The sequence below is a fragment of the Schistocerca americana genome, chromosome X, assembly GCF_021461395.2.
Source record: "Schistocerca americana isolate TAMUIC-IGC-003095 chromosome X, iqSchAmer2.1, whole genome shotgun sequence".
Classification (NCBI taxonomy): domain Eukaryota; kingdom Metazoa; phylum Arthropoda; class Insecta; order Orthoptera; family Acrididae; genus Schistocerca; species Schistocerca americana.
In genome coordinates this window covers 414844718-414869142 of record NC_060130.1, presented here as the reverse complement: position 1 = coordinate 414869142, position 24425 = coordinate 414844718, and positions in this window count along the sequence as shown.

Below are 24425 nucleotides of genomic sequence, written 5' to 3'. Positions count from 1 at the left end.
CTGATCACTTCTTCAAGTATGTGGTTAAACGAAACTAGAAACATTGCATGTCCCTATCTCTTATTTTCTTATTTTGATTCCAAAGGGTCTGATACTTTTCCAATGATTTTGCTTTAAAGATTTATATTTGTTAGTGTGTCCTCACATCACTAGTGTTTTAAATGACATAAGTCTGAAAGCACTCCACTAACCTAAACCCTCCCCTCCTGCCGGCTGGTGTGGCCGAGCGGTTCTAGGAGCTACAGTCTGGAACCGCGCGACCACTACAGTCGCAGGTTCGAATCCTGCCTTGGGCATGGATGTGTGTGATGTCCTTAGGTTAGTTAGGTTTAAGTAGTTCTAAGTTCTAGGGGACTGATGACCTCAGAAGTTACGTCCCATAGTGCTCAGAGCCATTTGAAACTCCCCTCCCCACTCCTCCCCCAGGAAATGACGGGAAGTTCAAATTTTGGTGGAAAAAAGGTCAATTGGGATACCTCCACAAACCTACGAAAATGACGGGAAAATAAATCACTTGGGCTACCTCCATTAACCTGAGTCATCCGAATGCCACCAGAGAGAGCTGTCTTCCTATGGTGGTCTGGGGGGGGGGGGGGGGGGGGGGAATGGCAGGAAAAGAACTCAGTCTCTTCTGGGCTGCTGGAGAGGGGAAGAAGTGGACATTATTTATTCTTGACCCATTTATTTAGCGATAGATTTCACATAGTTGATTTATTACTCTAATGCAAAACACTCGTCTAACGTGTTTGGGGTCAGGATGAATGGAATGTGGGATGTTTCATCACCGAGAATATACACATTTCTCTCAGCGGGATGCCGGTGATACAGGCAACAATATCCAACTATTTCTGTCGACCTAACACCATGACAACAGACAAATTGGCATCTCGGTGTAGTTTGATTATAATTCGTTAGCCTTCTTGCGACCTCGTTCTAATACCTCGTGGGAGCAGGCATAATATTTTGCTTTTTGAACACCGAGCAGTAACACACAAAGATAGTAGACGGAAGGATACAAAGAAACAATCAGACAGATGGGTGTGGATCCAGTTCATCATAAGAAGACTAAACAAGAGGGAAACTTCACGAAAGCAATGAATACGCTGATTAGTATACATTATTTCTATAGATCGGAAGATGAAAAAGCGCAGATCTGTACTTTACTTTCTGTCTTAATGGGAATGATTTTTAGTTTCTTCTCTTCTGAATTTTCAAATGAATTGATTATTAGACGCCACAGAATAATTAGTTAACTGTGTTTCTTACAGCTTCCATTCGCACCAACATTTTTCTACGTTCTCGTTCAATTCACGAAATTCTACCTGTATGATCACAAGACTGCACGTAGATGCAAAAGATTTCGATGTTTATAGTGCTTGTTATCTTACTTTTTGTGACATGTGGGCAAAGTTTATTTCCAAAGACTTTTCATTTTACTGAAATAATCTTTTGTCACATAGTAACAGGGTAAGTGTATTTTTTTTTGTATACATATTGTGGGAAACTGTAATCGTTATGGAAGATTATACACCTAAATGTTTGACACAACTGATAGGAGAAAACGCTGCATATTAACCAAACCACACGCCTCCTCTCCGTATCCTGCTATGACATGAGCATGGGATTCTCCTAACATACCCCTACAGAGCTGTTCCTAGCACAGCTGAGAATTGGCAACACCGTCACAAACATTTGGCAACACTGAGATTGTGCAATAACTTCCACGTATGGTACTGAATTGACTCGCTAAATTCGCTTGATATTCCCTTTCCATTTGAATGACTCGTGCTATATAATCCTCATGTAAACTAAGACACTGAGACTGAAATTCAATTTTTTGGCTAAAGAAATTCTGTTCTTCACATAAGTGACAACTTTTATTATCTTTCACGATGTGTTATGAGGCTGAGCGACCAATACCATGATGAGAGTGGAGTGCTCACAGCAGTGTGTCCCGATCCCCGTGGTACAGCCCGTGTCTCGTGTCGCAACGGCTCAATGAATCGTCAGTTCCAACCGTGGTAGGAGCCAGCGTGTGCGAGCTGTATTTTCTGATTTATCTTATGGAGCTACGAATTTCCAGAAAAAATTCTCTAACGAAATCGGAAGAGAAACCTTTACACTTCAAGTCCTCTTGGTAGCTCGACCCAGTAAGTTGTGTTAATGGTCATAGATCTTGGCCTTCTGACTGTCAAACTGTTTCTCAATACAAGCGTCTCTGAAGAAATTCGAATCGACCGTCAACGATACAATTTTCGGTCTTGTTCTTCACATAAGACACACATGCCAGGGTGATAAGTATGAAGGGAATGAACCTCTTGATCACTGTAGGGCCTCTATGCTAAATTTCCAGAGTAGCAGTTAGGAACTCTCTGCAGACATTTACTAACAGCGGCTCTAGCGACTTACTTTTCCTCTGGGTAGCTTCAAATATGGGCAATTTTGTCGCCTTAAATCCAATCGAAAATTTTAAATATCATTTCTAAACAGCCTTCACTTCTCCATCAATCAATGTATAGACCTCAAAACAAGCAATATGCCTGAGTAGCTATGTAGCAGGTTCTGAAAGGTATTGACTCAATGTTTTGCATCCATTTACCAGAGGGAATCAAAGATCGGAACCAAACACGTTGCACTTGCATTTACCCTCTGTGCCTTGACTAACACACATGAATCCATAAAAAAAAAATTATTTGAAGAATCTCTTGTGAAAGGAAAAAGAACAGGATATGACACTTTAACTATAGCGCACTGGATCACAATGAAATTAAATCTGTGCCACACTGATGCATTGCATACTAGAGTAATAAAATACTCACCAAACAAAAACGGTTTTGTGCCTCCGTTGCCATAGAGTGTGAAACACAAATCGTAGACAGATTTTATGGGTCACCACTCAACAACATTAAAGCATTTCACATCGTCGAGAGTGAGGAGTGGAGCAGACGTTGCCAGCAGAAGGCAGCGCAGTGCCTCTGCCCTCGCCGGTGGGATGCAGACGGGTCACAGAGAACTCAGACGCATACCGTGTTCAGAGGCGGATGGTCGGCCAAGAAAGCTCTCGCTAAAATATTGTTGAACCAATCTGTTATTACCAATGTGACAGAAAGCGAAGTATTTTGTAGATTCGCTTGAAATACACTCATAGCTTCAGCACCGAGACAAAAGGGGCTATAATAATTATGTCGACGTGTGCTCTCGGTTGCCAGATGTCGTAGTAGCTAGGCCTGCGTTTTACCTCAAGACTACAGTCGCAGTGGAAAATAATGCACTCAGACTGCACTCAAGACTTCTTCCAGGAAGTGACGTAGACTACAATGTAGCCAGATCAAGCATATTGCCGGACGTAGAATTCTGATGGCAGCACGATTGTATTGTCCACCTTACGGACAATTTTTTTGTTCAAGGCTGTATTTACAACACATATTTCACCCTGAACACCCAGAAAAATTAAAAAAAAAAAACAGAATTAATTTATGAGCTACTCCGTTCGAAGTATTCATAGTATTGTATACGTGTGTGTAATGCCCACTCAAGAAAGACAAGCATACACAGTCTAGCTACGGTATTATAAATACGCTTCACTTTGTGGATGAACTCATACAGGTTGATAATCATTTTGAATATTTAGCAGTACTGTACCCATTGGCGTTAAACTCGTTTTCAACCAATGATTCCCACAGCTACAAGAAAACTACTTGTGATACCTCTTAGACAAAATACTTTGCAGTGCTATAAGACGAAAAGATCGACCTGACACAAACTGTGGGACGTTTGTCTCACAACTTCCGTACCTGGATAAAGAGCTTTTCCTATTTGAGATATCTGTGAACATTGCTGCATAAGACGATTTAAGAAGAAACTAAATTCCTTCAGCTACGACAATGTTTAAAGACATCGTCTTAACGGCACTAAATCGTGGTTTGTGAATCGTTTACTAGCTGTACTCTGCCGCATTTCGCTGGTTGGAAGGCAAAAAGCTTACTGACAAATTTCACACAAGGAAAAGGGGGACGAAATGTCTCCCACCGGAAGGTCACGTTGTTTTTTTTTTTTAAGATTACAAAATCAGCTAAAACGAACAGTGAGGCTGTCAGTATAATCACATTACTGTTGCCAGAATGATGTTGACCTGCCCAGGGCCTGTAAGGATAAAGGGACCGTTTAGGTCAGGCATATTGTATACAGAGGTGGAAGAGAGAGCACCACTAAAGTCCACAATAAGCATGCATTGCGTACACACAGAAATTACTGTCACAGTGTACTATTGGAGCCCAATGAGCGAATTGCATATTTTCCGGTCAAAAAGAGCACTGGCAAACAGTCTTCGCTACATTAGGTTACTTAAACTGGTGTCACTCTGGGCTAGACTTTATGTTCAGCGACTAAGTGTAACGACAATGAGTCGGATGCGGGTTTTGCAACTGTGAAAGACTTTCCTACATTATAGAAGTGAATATTACAACTGAACTAATAATGCGAAAATTTTGAACTTGGATAGCTTACAATGAAAAGCTTTCTGTTTACTGCAAAGGAAAACAACTGATTTTCTAAAACATTATCTGCCATACACAACTTGAAACAGGTCACGTCGACCATATCTTGTGGAAGAACTGACAGCGACGTATAACGGAAGGCAGTAAGATCCCTTGGCTTTTGGTTTGGCAGTATTCGACAGCCGTTTCTAGGCGCAAGTAAATTCAGATAGGCAGCGCGTTTTTGTTGTCTAGTAACGTCTTCATCAATTACTTTAGTTTTAATGTAATCTGCGAGTAATTGCTGATGTTTGATATTAACACGAAAAGGACTCCGTAGACAGGGAAAGAACCTCTTCTTTGGCAACTAATACTATAATGGCAAAAGGCATTAGATGATCTTCAAGCACATGTGTTCCAGCAACGGTATGAAGAAAATGATAGTAGCAATGACGGTAATAATCGAATTACCCGGTAACTTCACACTTCACAGTGGATTTTCTCGAACTAAGAAATTTGCCTAGAAGAGTCTTTACTTCCTGCTGACATGGGACCAGCATAATCTCTACATCAGAAGATTGCTTCTACGTAACCATTTAATAAACTTGCATTTTTTCCACCGTGACTAATTTTGTAAGCAAAGCACATAATCCGTTACAGCACACTCCTGGGCCTGGGAAATGTGGCCACAATTGTCTGGTGGAACGAACTATCACAGGAGCAATGCGTGGGTTAGGCATTTACTTTTAAGAGGCACAAACAGATTTACTTTACCTCTGGTAACCTCAAGAGAAAGACGTTATAATCCGGAGACCGCATTAAACATCACGTACCTTCATTACCAATTGGGCAGAGCCGGTTTACGTTGGGAAATGACACAGGCGGAAGCCGTGGTAAACAGAAATACTGTCTCCAATAAACATACTTACATTAGAAAATTATATTTTATTTGATGAAACGATAGCCATTTAAAGGAACAGGTCTCTTATTTTTCTTGAACTTGAATGAACTAAACACGTTGAAAAATTAGGTGCTGGACTGTGATTCGAATTCGTATCTCATCTTTCGAGGATCTGAATCTCTCGGAGCAGTATAGTTCAATCATTTCGTTCCTTTTCCCAAGACTAAATCTTCTCTAGGTCTCCTCGAAAGGTAAGTATGTGGGTCCAAATCCTGATCCAGTACAAAAATATTCATAATTTCATTTCAAGCCCTATCACGTGCATAGCAGTCTGGTAGTGAAAATTAACGTGCATTTTTAATGTCTGTTCATGTGTTGCCAACAATCGCAATAGGTGTCGTTATTTCTGGTCAAACACGCACACATCTAACTGTTGGTGAGTAAGCAAGTGTTACTTAAGCTATGTTCGTGGATGATAAAGAAGGACGGTAGGTGTGCGGTTCGATTGTCGCTCAGGCACAAAAATTTGTATCCTTATTTTAGATTCAAACATCTAACAGCTGGTAAGAAAAACCTATACGTAACATTTGATTTTACTTAGTTAACAATCCGATTGCGTGCTGGGTTCGTATCTCCGTCACAGAACTTCACATCATGCGCTTCATCTTTAAATGCATGAACACTTTGTTCCTTCTGAATGGAGGTATATCACACATCTTCCGTGGTTAGTTAACAGGGACAAAAGGGTCTTTAAAAGAGTCTCGGTTTATTACAAAAACTGTCGTCTTTTTTTTTTCAAGTTTAGATTTGGTTACTGACATTGGGAAAATTTCTGTAATTCGTGCCTCTTCATGACTAGTCAGCAATATGATTAGATTAGATTAGATTAGATAAATACTTCTTCCATAGATCATGAATACGACATTTCGTTATGATGTAGAACGTTTTAATGAAAGATTTCCTTACATACCATGATTCAGTTTCTTTGCAACAATTTTTTACTCTCTGTCTCTCATTCTTTTTTTATTGTTATCTCTCTCCCTCACTCTCTCTCTCTTCTGTCTCTCTCCCTGTCACACACACACACACACACACACACACACACACACACAAACACACACACACGCACGCACACAGTCTTTTTTTCTTATTTGTTTGTTGTGCTCGACTATCGGCGAGGCACGAAAACGTTCGTCAATGATTTTCTTAGTTTTGAGTACACTTACGAAAGATATATGAAAACAACTATGAGAATTACTGATCTATGAAGCTTAGTTTGCAGTCACCTCTGAGCACTATTAGTAACTACGCTCCAGCCCCTAAACCAAGTAACAGAAATGTGAATCAGACGGATTACGTATTCCAGGTCGTAGCAGTCGCGTCTTTGAGACGTCAGCTATGGTCATTTCCCAGCCCACTGTAGGATCACATCGGTTCGTTTTCTTCCTGCTGGTAATGTAACTGAGATTTGGCAACAAGGCAAGCTATATTTGGCAACTCGGTGATCGACGAGTTACTTCCTGGTGTGCACGGAATTAAGCCTCAAAGTTCACTTGATTTTTCCTGTCATTTCCACTGAATAATCTGAGCTACTATTAACGCTTGAGCTGTAACAAAAGATTGTAAATTTACGGTATTCAGCCCAGGAAAGTCGTTGCACGTGAAAATCGCATCTAATCTCGTCAGTCAAATAGCGGTTTACGAGCTCTAGCCACTACTGATCGCGTAAGACTAGGCCTACATGGATGCCTCTCCCGTATGTCTGTGGAACCGTGCTAACCTGAGAGAAAGTGACTGTTATGGTTTGCGGTTCCAGTCTTGCTGACTGTAACGTTTTTATCCCTTCTGTGAAAGAGCTACAGGCAGTCAGATCACACATCGATAAGGAAATCGCAAGAAAATACTTTCGGCTCATAGTGCAATGGTGGAAAACTTACAATGCTGCACAACAGGTAACGCCTCTTTCAACTGCTGACAAACAAACTTTGGGTTTCTAGGAATACAGAATTTTATTTATGAAATGCCACATTTGCATACCACTTGAGTATGACACAGCATACCAATCAAACACAGACCCAACCGAAATCTAAGTGATTAGTATTTTACTAATTCGTGCCGATAGAGGCACGCTTGTGTATAGATACTCAGTTTTATTGAAACAGACTTTCGTCGTAAGGTTATCGTGGGTAGTTTTATTTCGTTTCTTATAATACAGTGCACAATTTTAGTACGGTTTCTTTTAGTGTTGTTAAAACATTAGTTAACATGAGAGAGACATTAATCATCAACGATGTATGCGAATTCTCTGATGTTATCTATAACAGTCTGACAATGCACAAGCAGTTTATTGATTACATTCACGTAGACAACTTGTTCTGAGTTAAAGCTGTCTAACAAGGTTTTATGAAGAATAAAATGCCACTGTCACACGACAGCTAATGTAGAAAATACATTTCTGACGTATTTTGGCATGATGCATCTGCAGCCTGGCCATCTGTTAAACCTGAAAAGAACAAAACGTCACAGAAGTTAGCCCTTTTTCCACATGCGACTATTTTGGGTTGAGAAATGAAGGGAATTATGTTCAAAGTTCAATTAGATCGATAACTTCAGCAGACAGCAGTATGGAGTTTTAAAAAATGTAGCAGTAATGTGCCCAAACTCGCGACGTCTTATCCACAGAGCGCAACGCTTGCCGTTACGCGCTACTAGCTGACACATAGCTACAACACCTCGAGAACTCAACAATTCTTCCAGAACTTGCGCATTGCACAGTGCTGTGAGATAATGCATATGGCAGGATCTAGACTTCTGAGTGACAGACAGTTACAGCTTTTCTTTTGCACTGCACGACGTTTTTAACAATCAGATAGCGCAATAGAGTAGCTCAAGTCGAAAGGAACACTTCCTGTTTAAATTTCTGCATCCTACACTGTTGGCAGTTCTGTGTTGTTGTAAGTTATGTGATTTTATTTCGGTGATTACAAAATAGAGTCGAATGTATGCACTGGGTAGCCGAGGCACCTAGTTCATGGCGATTCGGTCAACCAAGTAAATGAATGTACTGAACATGCTGCAAACCACTACAGGGAGTCTGTGTGTCAGAATTATCATCAACTGTGGCGCAACATTTTTATGACAGAAAAATGAGCGTTAGAGAAGAGTATTTGGTGGTCTCTTGGATTGGTGCTAGTTTCATATATTTAGGGTCTGGATTCGATTCCAACTTCTGCTGATGCTTTTTGATAAGGAGAGAAAGATTCTGTTTTCTTCTGGCTACGCCAAGTGAAGAAGGTATAATGGCATTGTGGTCTGACATTCATGTTAAACATGATATTCCTTCTCTACCAAGTAGACGTTAGGTTGAACCACAATAAAGTCAGAAGTCGCGACACGTAGAAACTCTATCAACACTAACCTTTCTTGTACTAGTTATTTATTTCTCGCCCGCATCTCGTGGTCGTGCGGTAGCGTTCTCGCTTCCCACGCCCGGGTTCCCGGGTTCGATTCTCGGCGGGGTCAGGGATTTTCTCTGCCTCGTGATGGCTGGGTGTTGTGTGATGTCCTTAGGTTAGTTAGGTTTAAGTAGTTCTAAGTTCTAGGGGACTGATGACCATTGATGTTAAGTCCCATAGTGCTCAGAGCCATTTGAACCATTTGAACCATTTATTTCTAGTGACGAAACAAACGCTATGTGTGGTCACAGGACACTTATTCCATCTTGTATTTGAGCTTCTGTATGTCGATAAAATTGGTTCTGATATGGGAATGCAACTCAGACCGCCCTTAATGCGGAATTAGATCCCTTCGTGACAATACAGCTCGACTGCAATTTGTTACTTGTTCAAAACTGCAGATTCCTCAACATCTCCACATATTGCACGTGAAAGGGTTCGAAACCTGGCCCGGTACTAAAGCCTTCATTATGTATTATCAAGCTCTAGCATGAGAACACCTATGACTAACGGTATCTGACGTTTTTGAGTCCCAGTGAGACACAGAACTGTTTGCGAAATCATTGTAAATTCAAGGATGTTATTCCGAGCTGCTGGTGGAGAAAAATTCAGTAGCTGACGTCTATTTGTGTGCAGTCAACAACGATTTGTGTGGGGCTCGATTCCCAGTCAGCACTGAACTCTTCGTCGTATTATTTCTAGTTCAGATATGCTCACATGTCGCTGTTGGTGTAACAAACCCATTTTTAACGTTCGTTTTCTCTAGAATATAACAACGATAGGTGCCAGGGTGGAGTCCTAGGAAAGAAAAAATTAATGTTTCGTCTCGTCATTTCAGTTAAAACATCTAGCTACTGCCGAGAAAATCCGATATGTCACAGTTGATTGTGCTTCGATGACAATCTAATTAGGTTCTGGGTTCGAATCCCTGTCCAACACAAAGCTTTACCTCACGGCATTTCAAGTAAGTTACTTGTGAAGAAGCAATATTTAACATGAAACTTCCTGGCAGATTAAAACTGTGTGCCCGACCGAGACTCGAACTCGCGCACACTCCGCTGCAGAGTGAAAATCTCATTCTGGAATATTTAACATCTCTCGTAGTTCGTTAATAAGGGCAATAGACGCTGGGTAGGAATTCGCGTCCGTTAACAATGTTTACGTTATGTAATTTAAAGTTGATATTTGCTAACTGATACTGTCTAAAATCGAGGTATATCACTATCTGTATGCCTAGTCAGGAATGCCTGTTAGTTTCCGTCAGTCACGAAGTCTTTGCCTAGTCTGCATGACCTGGGTTTGAATCCATGTGCTGAATGATACTGTTCGTCGTGTCATTTGAAGTTCATACATATTCTCAACTAGCTGCTCGTGAATAACTTAAATTTTTAATGTCATTTTGTGGTAAATAAAAAGTACGGTATGTTTTTGAAGAGGAAATCATGAATACGACGAACTTACTACGTGAATTACCTATCTGACGTAATAATGAGAGTGGTAACATTTCATGTATGTCATTTATTGTAATAAATGTGAACTTATAAGCCTGAAGAACCGTCTTATCTATGATAAGATGTTCCCTGATATTTGTAGTACCTTGGTATTACTTTACATCTTGAGTTATTGCGATACAGAGCAGTGTTTTCTAGTGGTGACTTGTTGGTACCATTTTCAATAGTCAAACGACTGAACCAAGGGCGATTAGAGGACCTGCTCGACAGCTGCGCTATGTGGGTTGCATTTGAATCAGGCGAAATGCAATTCAGGTCATTCGGATACTTTTGAGCACGACAGTAAATGTTCGAGAATTAACAATGAGTGGACGTACTGCACAGTCATATATCTACACTCGCAATGACACTCACAAAGTAGAGATGAGGCCATTTAGCGATGAAACTGAAATTGGCAACATGCTGTTGCATCATTGATCACTGTTGAAATTACTGTAAAATCGCTAAAATTGTTCACACTGTGAAATGTGATGCTTATTATTACAGTACATCGACGGTGTCTCTTCCATTCTACTTATCCACTGGTACGCTGTTGGTTACCACATAGAGATTGACTGACAACGTTTGTTTGAGATGTGGAAAGAGTTTGCCGGCCTGTGTGGCCGAGCGGTTCTAGGCGCTTCAGGCTGGAACAGAGCGACCGCTACGATCGCAATTTCGAATCCTACCTCGGGCTGGATTGTGTGTGATGTCCTTAGGTTGTTAGGTTTAAGTAGTTCTAAGTTCTAGGGAACTGATGATCTCAGATATTGAGTTCCATAGTGCTCAGAGCCATTACAACCATATGGGAAAGAGTTTTGGTGGAGGGGCAACACCGTCTACTGGATGGCTAGCACCCAAACAGTGATCATGTAAAACTTCCTGGCAGATTAAAACTGTGTGCCCGACCGAGACTCGAACTCGGGACCTTTGCCTTTCGCGGGCAAGTGCTCTACCAACTGAGCTACCGAAGCACGACTCACGCCCGGTACTCACAGCTTTACTTCTGCCAGTACCTCGTCTCCTACCTTCCAAACTTTACAGAAGCTCTCCTGCGGACCTTGCAGAACTAGCAGTCTCGGTCGGGCACACAGTTTTAATCTGCCAGGAAGTTTCATATCAGCGCACACTCCGCTGCAGAGTGAAAATCTCATTCTGGAGTGATCATGTACATGACTGCAATATGAAGAATCAGTCGAAATGGAATGCAGAGTCATCAGATATTCTCTCACTGTGACCGATGTGCTTAAATGTAGAGGTCGTCAATTACCTTCGGACTACTGTTTGGAAACGCTCCACAACACTGCCAAACTCTTCAAGCTTCCTTATAGTGTAATTGTTTTTTATTTCAAATCATCCATTGTGTGTGACATGTTATGGTAGCAGCAGAAACAACTTGACTTACACTGTGCGATGTCTAGCTTTCTATGAGAACACTGGACCAATTTGTGGTAATGTCAGTTCAGAATCTGACACAGACCTCGAAGTACTGGCGGGAAGAAACAAATGTATGGCTGTGTACAAAGCGAGTTACTGCAGGAAAAACAATGTTTCGAGCAGGGACACAGGTTCACAGGGAGCGTCTCTTGCGACTTACAGTACAGTTTGTGTGATACGGTCATCCTCCTACAGTGCAGGAGATACAACTTTACACTGGTCTTTGCAACGGCTCAATACCTGTATATTAATATGATAATCATATGCGCTAGATGCCTGCACGCAGACGGTATTTGTTTCCGATACATGGGGGCAGGGCTATGCAGTAAAAATGTGACGGAGTTCTCTATTACATGAAGTTAGTGGAGATTTTATAGTTCGTATTTTTCTCTGTTGGATGGTACACAATAATGATGAATGCCTGTTGGGGTGATAGACGTGAATGAGCCCTGAGGGAAGCGGGTCCACTTGGGACTGCAGTATCTGTATGTAGTTTGGCGGCGCACCACAATGCAGTAGCAAAATCCTTGTCCTTCTCCTGGTTACCATACATTCTTTCATATTATCTAGTGTTGTACGAGTAGGCTTCGTCTTTCGCTGAACTTACACGTCATACAATGTTGTCAGAGCTACGACAACTTGTTCCCGTTTCCACCGAATGTCGCACTAACTCTTATCACTCTGTTTCTACACGGGTTGCAGTTGGTAGTAGATACAGCTCTCTTCGACTTCTGCTCGTTCGAGTTGTAACGATCACATGCGCAAAGCTGCATAAATGGCAGCAGTTGCAAGAGGCATAGGAACTATCTAAAAGTTTACTGTAGCTGATAGGTTCAGAAAAGGTGACTCGTTTCAGTAAATGAGAGTGCCAGAAATATGATTCACTAGTGGTTGTAATTATTTAAGGGCTTATCCATAGGACCCAATGCATGTATGTGGTTGAATTGCAAGTCTTGATTCCAAATCCCTGACATAATTTCTACTGGAAGGTGTAGCACTAGAAATCTGAATAGCTAGTGTATATTTCTTACGTCCTCAATCAGCACACCATCTACTGTCTGTAATCCTTCTCAATCAACCTTTGCCTATAACCCAGTGAATATATCGCAGAACCTCTGACATGGCATCGAGACAGAATGTGTTACAAGTATTGGAGAAATATCTAGCGGCGGCATGAGCGAATTGCAAATACCAGTTTCATGCCACATTCCTTATCCGTATCACTTTATAAATTCAGTGATTTTACCACGAGGTTGCACCATCGGCGATGTGTTACCGCACTTTCAGTGCGATAATGTAGACTCCGGCGATCACCGTCTATATTCAGTGTTGCTTTATTTGTCTGGAAAATCCGGTTCATTCACAGGTAATGACATACCTCGATTTATAGAGCCGGTATAGCTTTTGACATGGATACTTGTGTGGTCACCTGTAGGACCAAGACTACTTGTGATAGTAATATGGTCGATGCGACCGTGTTTTTTTTTTTTTAACATGTGGCGGTTTGTAAGACGATTACGCCTCTCTTTCTAAAACACTGTGGTACCACTCACAAAAAAAACTTATGGGACATGTCCACCCATCGCTGATTTTCTCTCAGAATTATTTCGTTTCGCCAGCAATCAGTTATTGGCGAAGTATTATACAGGGCTATTACAAATGATTGAAGTGATTTCACAGCTCTACAATATCTTTATTATTTGAGATATTTTCACAATGCTTTGCACACACATACAAAAACTCAAAAAGTTTTTTAGGCATTCACAAATGTTCGATATGTGCCCCTTTAGTGATTCGGCAGACATCAAGCCGATAATCAAGTTCCTCCCACACTCGGCGCAGCATGTCCCCATCAATGAGTTCGAAAGCATCGTTGATGCGAGCTCGCAGTTCTGGCACGTTTCTTGGTAGAGGAGGTTTAAACACCGAATGTTTCACATGACCCCACAGAAAGAAATCGCATGGGGTTAAGTCGGCAGTGCGTGGAGGCCATGACATGAATTGCTGATCATGATCTCCACCACGACCGATCCATCGGTTTTCCAATCTCCTGTTTAAGAAATGCCGAACATCATGATGGAAGTGCGGTGGAGCACCATCCTGTTGAAAGATGAAGTCGGTGCTGTCGGTCTCCAGCTCTGACATAAGCCAATTTTCCAGCATGTCCAGATACACGTGTCCTGTAACGTTTTTTTTCACAGAAGAAAAAGGGGCCGTAGACTTTAAGCCGTGAGATTGCACAAAACACGTTAACTTTTGGTGAAATGCGAATTTCCTGCACGAATGCGTGAGGATTCTCTACCCCCCAGATTCGCACATTGTGTATGTTCACCTCACCATTAAGAAAAAATGTTGCATCATCACTGAAAACAAGTTTCGCACTGAACGCATCTTCTTCCATGAGCTGTTGCAACCGCGCCGAAAATTCTGAAACGTCCCCTTAGAAGAATTATACACGACTGTCCTTAAGCTGACACACAATATTTTGTTCGCGCAACGCAATCTGACTTTCAATAATCCCTACAAAAGAATGGGCCCTGACTAACATTAAACTATACCTTTCACAAATCACTTACCTCACAAAAATCTTCGCTACTCAAGCTACTGCAATACAGCGAGCGCCACTACTGCCAGCTAAATAAAAGGTTCAAAGTACTGAAGGCACTAACTACTGATAGGCATAGTTAGCAAATGAAAGATGTTGATAGAGAACAACCAATGTATATACCTCAATAGTCATAATATATATAGCAGTTCATGACAAATTACAAAACTCCGCCATCTCTCTCCCCACATCCACCACTGCTGGCGGCTCGCCTCCAACTGCGCAACGCTACGCGCTGTTCATATCCAGCTGCCGCTGCCCAACACTACAATGGCAGACAACAATGCAAACTAGTCACAGACTGCACACAGCACAGCCAGTGATTTTTATACAGAGGTGGCGTTACCAATAAAAACTTAAACAGCCTACTTACATAACCCCCATGCTCCCCACAAAAAGTTTTACAAATTGTTTTGAGCAGTGGCCAATACAGATTTGAAAAAATTTTTGATAATTACAATAACAAAGAAATCAAATGCACACACTTATTGATAAAATGTTGGTCAAAAGCTAAAATTTTCTCACAGTCCATAAAGACAGTCCTGATCATTCATCACAGTAAAATTGCAGTGTTTTTTTGTTGTCAAAGTCTGAGCAGTAAAAGAAAATGCACACGGAAGTAGTGGATTTCCATACAGTCTTGAAGAAGTAGTGTTGTCCTTCCAACGGAAAGACAGTGCTGACTCTTGACATGCAGACAGGTATTGGTCCACAACAGAGCAAACCCACAGCAGAGTCATTCGACGTTTTGAAGAATATTGGTAGGCAGGTCGTCACAGAGCAGACCCACTGTAGTCCTGGTAGAGATTACGGTATTGGTGGGCCACCAGAGGCCTATCAGTAGTTAGTGCCTTCCGTAGTTTGAATCTTTTATTTAGCTGGCAGTAGTGGTGCTCGCTGTACTGCAGTAGTTCGAGTAACGAAGATTTTTGTGAGGTAAGTGATTTGTGAAACGTATAGGTTAATGTTACTCAGGGCCATTCTTTTGTAGGGATTTTTGAAAGTCAGATTGCGTTGCGCTAAAAAAATATTGTGTATCAGTTTAAGTACAGTCCCGTATAATTTTTCTAAGGGGACGTTTCATAGGACGATGGACTAACATTAGCCTATACGTTTCACAAATCACTTACCTCACAAAAATCTTCGCTACTCAAGCTACTGCAATACAGCGAGCGCCACTACTGCCAGCTAAATAAAAGATCCAAACTACTGAAGGCACTAACTACTAATAGGCCTAGTTAGCAAATGAAAGATTTTAGAAACGTCTCCTTTTGAAGAATTATATACGAGACTGTGCTTATCCTGACACACAATATTTTGTTCGCGCAACGCAATCTGACTTTCAATAATCCCTACAAAAGAATGGGCCCTGACTAACATTAAACTATACCTTTCACAAATCACTTACCTCACAAAAATCTTCGCTACTCAAGCTACTGCAATACAGCGAGCGCCACTACTGCCAGCTAAATAAAAGATTCAAAGTACTGAAGGCATTAACTACTGATAGGCATAGTTAGCAAATGAAAGATTTTGATAGAGAACAACCAATGTATTTACCTCAATAGTCATAATATATATAGCAGTTTATGACAAATTACAAAACTCCGCCATCTCTCTCCCCACATCCACCACTGCTGGCGGCTCACCTCCAACTGCGCAACGCTACGCGCTGTTCACATCCAGCTGCCGCTGCCCAACACTACAATGGCAGACAACAATGCAAACTAGCCACAGACTGCACACAGCACAGCCAGTGATTTTTATACAGAGGTGGCGTTACCAATAAAAACTTAAACAGCCTACTTACAATTCAAAGCGTTTGACTTTGTCATCGGGTGTCAGGGCTTGTAGCAATTGTAAACGGTAATGCTTCTGCTTTAGCCTTTTCCGTAAGATTTTCCAAACCGTCGGCTGTTGTACGTTTAGCTCCCTGCTTGCTTTATTCGTCGACTTCCGCAGGCTACGAGTGAAACTTGCCCGCACGCGTTCAACCGTTTCTTCGCTCACTCCAGGACGGCCCGTTGATTTCCCCTTACAGAGGCATCCAGAAGCTTTAAACTGCACATACCATCGCCGAATGGAGTTATCAGTCGGTGGATCTTTGTTGAACTTCGTCCTGAAGTGTCGTTGCACTGTTATGACTGACTGATGTGAGTGCATTTCAAGCACGACATACGCTTTCTCGGCTCCTGTCGCCATTTTGTCTCACTGCGCTCTCGAGCGCAGAAATCTGAAGTGCGGCTTCAGCCGAACAAAACTTTATCAGTTTTTCTACGTATCTGTAGTGTGTCGTGACCATATGTCAATGAATGGAGCTACAGTTAATTTATGAAATCACTTCAATCATTTGTAATAGCTCTGTACTTATTTGTAGTGGATGCGTGATAGGTTCGCGTTGAGCTTAATTCTTATAAAGTATGTGTGTGTGTTCCGACATGTGCAAAGGAAATGATTATTTCCGGTTGTAAGGAAGGTATTGATTTGACATGAAATACTATGATAGCAAAGGGAAGAGTACGTCAAGTCACAAGAATGGTTCAGATATTACTGTTTCCTGAGCCACAGATGTCAGCAGGGTGTATTTACGATACTCCACTGATTGTCGAATGTCATCCAATTGAGACCGAGATCTTAATAGTTAACTGTAAATACAGTGATAAAATATATATGTGGCCGGTTTCCTGGGATGATTCTGCCTATGCGTGCTTGGCGTGCATCGCCGCTGACCTGTGGCGGGACTGGTTGACTTTTTCAGCCAACGGTAGGAGCTGTCTGAATGGAGAGGCCTATTGGGACGCAGAAATTTAGCTGATTTAACCTTGTCGTTCTCTAGACGGCTGAATGGTGAACTAATACTTTGTGCAGGGTGAAAAGTATTTAAACCGATAAACTCTGGGAGGTTGTAGGGGACATCAAAACAAATATTTTTCCCTAATGTCATTTTTTCCTATGAGGAGTATTTAATCCGATAGAGGAAGATTTCTCTGGTGGGAAAATTAATTAAACCAAAAAACACTTTTCCATTTTTTATGACCAAGAGACAACACATAAACACAACCCAATTTCAATTACAGTAGATTTTCAAAAATGCCTCCATTGACACGTAAACAAAGGTTACACCGTCGGATCATGTTCTGTCTGACAAGGGCAAAAACTCCAGAAGTATCCTGAATTCTTCCTGCTGCTGCTGCTGCTGCTACTATCTGCGCAATCAGATCCTCTTCTGATGCAACAGGAGTTGCATAAACAAGGTTGTGCATCTCTCTCCACACAAAAAAGTCCAGAGGGGACACATCTGGGGATCGAGCAGGCCATGGTACAGGATAACCTCTGCCAGTTCACGTTTCTGGGAACCGTCGGTCCAGGAATCGACGCACACGACGACTAAAATGTGCCGGCTCCCCGTCATGTTGGAACCACATGCGTTGCCTTGTAGGGAGCGGGACGTCTTCCGGCAATTCCGGCAATGCTCTGGGTGGATAATCAACTGGTTCTAAGTTGTGGACACGCTGTAAGTGAAATGGACGTAACAATTGCTCTCGAAGGACTGTTGTTACATTCGCCTGATTCGTTCCCATGTTACGTGCAATTGCATGGGTAGGTAATCTGCTAAATGACCTGGTCTCACGCAGACGTTGGTACACAGCAGCAAAGGTCGTATGATGCGGGATACGGTGATTAGGATATTGTTGTCGATAAACTCGCTGTGCAGCTCGTCCGTTGTGGTGTGCTGCGTACTACGCACCAACCATACCAGTGTACTCACTCCAGGTGTATCGCTCCATTAGTAAACAGAGGCAATGCACTACTACACTGGTGGACAGCAGTTGCCTACAACTGAAGACCGTAATACGCCCTCTAACAACTGAATAGCGTAATACGGGCTCCACCGGTTTAAATAATCCTCATGAGAAAAAATAACATTAGGGAAAAATATTTGTTTTGATGTCCCCTACAACCTCCCAGAGTTCGCCGGTTTAAATACTTTTCACCCTGTATGTATTGGACAGCTAACGTAATCGCGTGGATATTTGAGAAGATTCAGTATGGACTTGTGTTTCCGCTGGACCATTATTCCCTCACAAGTAAATTGTCTGACTGCCTGCTTTTGCACATTTGGTGCCTTTATTTAGCAGAGAGCACGCCGGTTTTGGTGCGCGCATCTAGAAAGTGAAAGACAGGTGGAAGACATGGTGGTGGTGGTGGTGGTTAGTGTTTAACGTCCCGTCGACAACGAGGTCATTAGAGACGGAGCGCAAGCTCAGCTTAGGGAAGGACTGGGAAGGAAATCGGCCGTGCCCTTTCAAAGGAACCATCCCGGCATGTGCCGGAAACGATTTAGGGAAATCACGGAAAACCTAAATCAGGATGGCCGGAGACGGGATTGAACCGTCGTCCTCCCGAATGCGAGTTCAGTGTGCTAACCACTGCGCCACCTCGCTCGGTGGAAGACATGTTTGCTGGCTGTCTAGACATGAGAAATACCTTAGCTGACTTTGTAAGTTATAAGAATGATTTGCGGTCTGTTACGTCACCGACATCGGTATTTTCTCGAGTGGAAATATCAGTTTCCTCTATTTTTTTCCGAGTTCTCACGTGAAGGTCTTCACGGACGGGATAAGTTTCTAGTTACTCAGTGGCTTACAGCACATTACACCTTGTAAAGTTTCGGGTTTCCAGTTCATATCTTCGGAAATATAGCGTGTGAGCGATACTACTGCTATGCAAGCAATATTGCTGTGTGCTTGAAATCGAAATGTATCGCGTGAATGACAAGATATTCCTGCAAACCATGTGAAATTACATATGTTCTTGTATTACCAGAGTCTGTAGATGGTATAGAAAGCTAGCAAGCATACAGGTTGGGGCCAGAAACAGTAACACTTTTGTGCCGAGGGGAAACGAGCCCGACTTTGCACAACAGTTTGGAGAGTGACTTCAGTCCGCTGAGGGTTCTCTTGTCACACATCAGGAGGAGGTGATTTGCGACCGCCCGACCTCACGGGAAATATCTAGTGCTGCGAGCAGTATATACAGTTGTGTCTGTCCTTGCGGTACATGTTCGTGTTCTGGTAGCTGATGGCTATATGAATAATGCAAAAGGGGTGATATTGTATGGCACAAGGTACGAATTGTATGTTTGCTACATCGACAGTGTTATGTTATGTTAACCGAGGACCTAGAAACGACGGAGAGGCTCCGTCCCCGCTGCAACCGCAGTGGTCTGCAACCCCACGACGACTATCGCAGTCCACTTCACCCCTCCGCCGCCCACACCGAACCCAGGGTTATTGTGCAGTCCGGACCCCGGTGGACTCTCCCCCCCCCCCCCCCGGGAATGTCTCACATCAGACGATAGTAACGCCTATGCTTGCGTGGTAGAGTAATGGTGGTGTACGCATATGTGGAGAACTTGTTTGCGCAGCAATCGCCGACATAGTGTAGCTGAGGCAGAATAAGAGGAACCAGCCTGCATTCGCCGAGGCAGATGTAAAACCGCCTAAAAACCATCCACAGACTGGCTGGCTCACCAGACCCTGACACAAATCCGCCGGGCGGATTCGTGCCGGGGACTGGCGCTCCTTCCCACCCGGAAAGCCGTGCGTTAGACCATATGGCCAACCGGACGGGCCATCGACAGGGTACACAGTGATATATTGTTGAGTTGGAGATTGGTTTCACACTCTGATTTTCAAGTTTCTGTCCTCAGTGTCAGAGAAGTGTAATTGAGTATCAGTCTTTCATTATTTGACGATATGTAGGTCACTCTTGCGTGGTTTAACTGTCAGTGCAATATGACGATCAGTACAATAGAATTTTCGCCACTGAAAGTCTCATCTGCAGAAAGAAAAAGTGAACAGTGCTTCCACACGGTCAGCATCATTAATTTGGTGGGTAAATTCAGTAAAGGCCGATCATAATGTTCCATTCATTCACAACGTCCTTTGTGCCAGGACACCACTATATGGTGATGAGAACGTTTGCATTACGGAGATGTTCGTTGAAAGTAGGACTTAAGGATTTCCAGGAAGGGTAACACGTTTTGGATGAGGTGCTACGTTAGGACCATCAGGAGGAGTGCTTTCGGCGTTATTCTTCGCTATTTTCGTAACAGGTTCTGTTAGGACAAGAGTGTCCATGCAGACAAGCTGAGACATCACGAAAGCCCGCATCTCGTGGTCGTGCGGTAGCGTTCTCGCTTCCCACGCCCGGGTTCCCAGGTTCGATTCCCGGCGGGGTCAGGGATTTTCTCTGCCTCATGATGGCTGGGTGTTGTGTGATGTCCTTAGGTTAGTTAGGTTTAAGTAGTTCTAAGTTCTAGGGGACTGATGACCATAGATGTTAAGTCCCATAGTGCTCAGAGCCATTTGAACCATTTTGAAGACATCACGAAAGCTCTTACAAAAGCGACTATTAACTATTTCTGCAACACTTTACAATTTCCGAGAGGTTGACTTGGCTCTGCTTTACATAACCATGTGACATCAGTATCCACAGGTACAGATGTATTGCGCCAGCAACAGCAAATGCATGTGTGGCCCAGAGACATAGACATGTGACATCAGTATAACAACTGAAGTATTCTAACTCTGTACCCAAAAATAGACGTGAGTTTCACCTGATTGCTGTAAGCGGCAGCGACGTGAGAGTGATGGCTCACTCTCCCGCGTTGGTTTGCATCTGGCTGGCCCTGCAAAGCATGTGCGTGCATTGGAACAGTTCGCTTATAAATCATGGTTGACGATAGTTCGTATGCGTATTTTACGTGCAATGAGTGTTTGTGGACTGCATTATTTGCGGCCGCTTAAACGCTGTGCGTGTGTTTACAGAGCCTTTTACATGTATTATTTCAGTGATCTACGCGTAGTTTGCTTGTCTGTAGGTTATGTACCACATTATTTCGGTAATTTAAGAGTTGTTTTCATGTCTGTTCATCTTGTACTGCATTAATTCGGTGATTTGCGAGGAATTTGCATGTCTGTATTCTGTGTACTGCATCATTTCAGTAATTTACGAGTTGTTTGTGGGTCTGTGTGCTCTGTGCTGCATTATTTAGATAATTTACGAGTAGTTTCCATGTCTATAATCTGTCTATTGTGACCCCAAGCATGTCCAAGTGAGCGTTTTGTATCAGTGTAATTCATAATTACTTGAAATCCATCGCTAAATAAATGCTTCCAAACAAAATAAAATACACACCTTCCTTTCTCTAGCAGCCCAGAAGAGACTGAGTTCGTTTCCTGCCATTCCCTCCCCCCTCCCCCCCCCCCCCCCCCGCGCACAGACCGCCATAAGACGACGACAGTGCACTCTGGTTTTAGTACTGTGTACTACATCAGCTGGATTCCAGATCTCATGTTGGACACACCGGATGGAGCTACTGCCTCAAATTGCTTAAATGAAGACTGCCTGCCAAATAAAGACTTTCTTCCATTCCATCCAGCACAGTCTTTTTACCGCCAAAATTTCAACTTCCCCCCATTTTTGGGGGGTGGGGAGGGGAGGGGATGGAGGAGGGGAGGGGGTTATGTTACTGGACATAGCCCAACTAACCATTCTTCCCCTACAGAATTTGAACTTCCTAGCCATTTTGTGGTGGACTGAAGGGGGAGGGAACGTGGTTTATCGGATGGTGAGAGCTTATTTAATTGATCAATTTAATTAAGTAGTCAATCAAATTAAGGAGAGTGAGAGGGGCTATTCCAGTAACTGAAACCTGAAATTGTACCTGTAGCAGTGAGGGGAGGGTGTGGATTACAGGTTTCCTCAGTGGCCTATGATATGGGGAGGTGCGAGACAACAATAGGTTAAGGACCCATCAGTCAAAATGAAGGATCCTTGTAGCAGAACAATACATTAAGGACCAGTCACTCAAAAGGAAGGATACTTTTAACAGAACGGTAGGTTAAGGATCTCTCAATCAAAGGAGAACAATAGGTTAATGACTTGTCAATCAGAGGAGAACAATAGGTTTTGAAACGTCCCCTTAGAAAAATTCTATATGACTGTGCTTAAACTGACACACAATATTTTTAGCGCAACGCAATCTGACTTTCAAAAATCCCTACAAAAGAATGGCCCTGACTAACATTAACCTATACCTTTCACAAATCACTTACCTCACAAAGATCTTCGTTACGCAAGCTACAGCAATACAGCGAGCGCCACTACTGCCAGCTAAATAAAAGATTCAAACTACTGAAGGCACTAACTACTGATAGGCATAGTTAGCAAATGAAAGATTTTAATAGAGAACAAACAATGTATTTACCTTAATAGTCATCAAAAGTCATAATATATATAGCAGTTCATGACATCCAGTCTTACAAATTTCAAAACTCCGCCATTTCTCTCCCCACATCCACCACTGCTGGCGGCTCACCTCCAACTGCCCAACGCCATGCGCTGTTAACATCCAGCTGCCCAACACTACAATGGCAGACAACAATGCAAACTAGCCACAGACTGCACACAGCACAGCCAGTGATTTTCATACAGAGCGCTACGTGGCGTTACCAATAAGAAAACCTAAACAGCCTACTTACATAGCCCCCATGCTCCCCACAAAAAATTTTACAGATTGTTTTGGGCAGTGGCCAATAATGATTTGATAAAATTTTTCATAATTACAATGACAAAGATATCAAATGCACACACTTATTGATACAACGTTGGTCAAAAGCTAAAATTTTCTCACAGTCCATAAAGACAGTCCTGATCATCCATCACAGTAAAATTGCAGTGGTTTTTTTTTTTTCAAAGTCTGAGCAGTAAAGAAAATGCACACGGAAGTAGTAGATTTCCATGCAGTGTTGAAGGAGTAGCGTTGTCCTTCCAACGGAAAGACAGTGCTGACTCTTGACATGCAGACAGGTAATGGTCCACAACAGAGCAAACCCACTACAGAGTCAGTCGAAGCTTTGAAGAATATTGGTAGGTAGGTCGTCATGACTCTTGACATGCAGACAGGTAATGGTCCACAACAGAGCAAACCCACTACAGAGTCAGTCGAAGCTTTGAAGAATATTGGTAGGTAGGTCGTCACAGAGCAGACCACTGTAGTCCTGGTAGAGATTACGGTATTGGTGGGCCACCAGAGGTGCAGACCCACTGCACTCCTTGTAGAAATAATGGTATTGGTTGGCCATCAAAGATGGAGACCCAGTGTAATCCGTGTCGAGACTGCCAGCAGCCATCTGTTGTGACTGAGCAGGTGCACAATCACCATCGAAGAGTCTTGCGGATAATATAGCAAGTCCATAACCACCACTTGTGCACTCACAAAGTTTTTGGAATTGTCCTTAGAACCAGCAATGCTGTTATCCAGTCCCTTGCAGAATTATCAACACACGTGCAAACACTAACAGTCCCTACTTCTCACATATTATCCATACACTATGACCAACAGAAACGTGTGCAGTGAAATGGAACTTACAAGTTAATAATATGATGAACTGGTGTCAATTACAGTTTTACAACATAAGAATACAATTACAAAGGTACAAAATACATCATAAAGAACATAACAATACAGATAACATTTGAAGTACAGGCTTTACAAAAGAATTGAAATAACATATACATCAGTGTTACAGGAATTATGACATGAGTACATACATAAAAGATCAGAATAACTTTCGAAACATCATCTTCACACTTGAGCATTAAAACAAAACGGAATAAATAATGTGTAAACATCTTTACAAAGTAAATAGCATATTATTAATGCAAATTATATTTGTGGATAATAGTATTCCTCATCATAGTGAATGTAGCTTAGTATTAGAAGAGAATAAATTCTATGAAACAGTATACAGAGACAGGAAGAAAACAAATACACAAGGGTACACAAACACATAGTGGTATAACACAAAAGGTAAGGACAGGGTTTGTTCTCAGTGTAACATTTGGTACTGCAGTCCAACCCAAAACTTCATTCCATAGATCTTTCGTCTTATTTCAACATTTGTTTCCACCAAAAAAAAATCCTATCCAAGCATGCTTTCTGTATTTATATGTACACATATTTCTTACCTCATTATTTATTTTCCATTATCT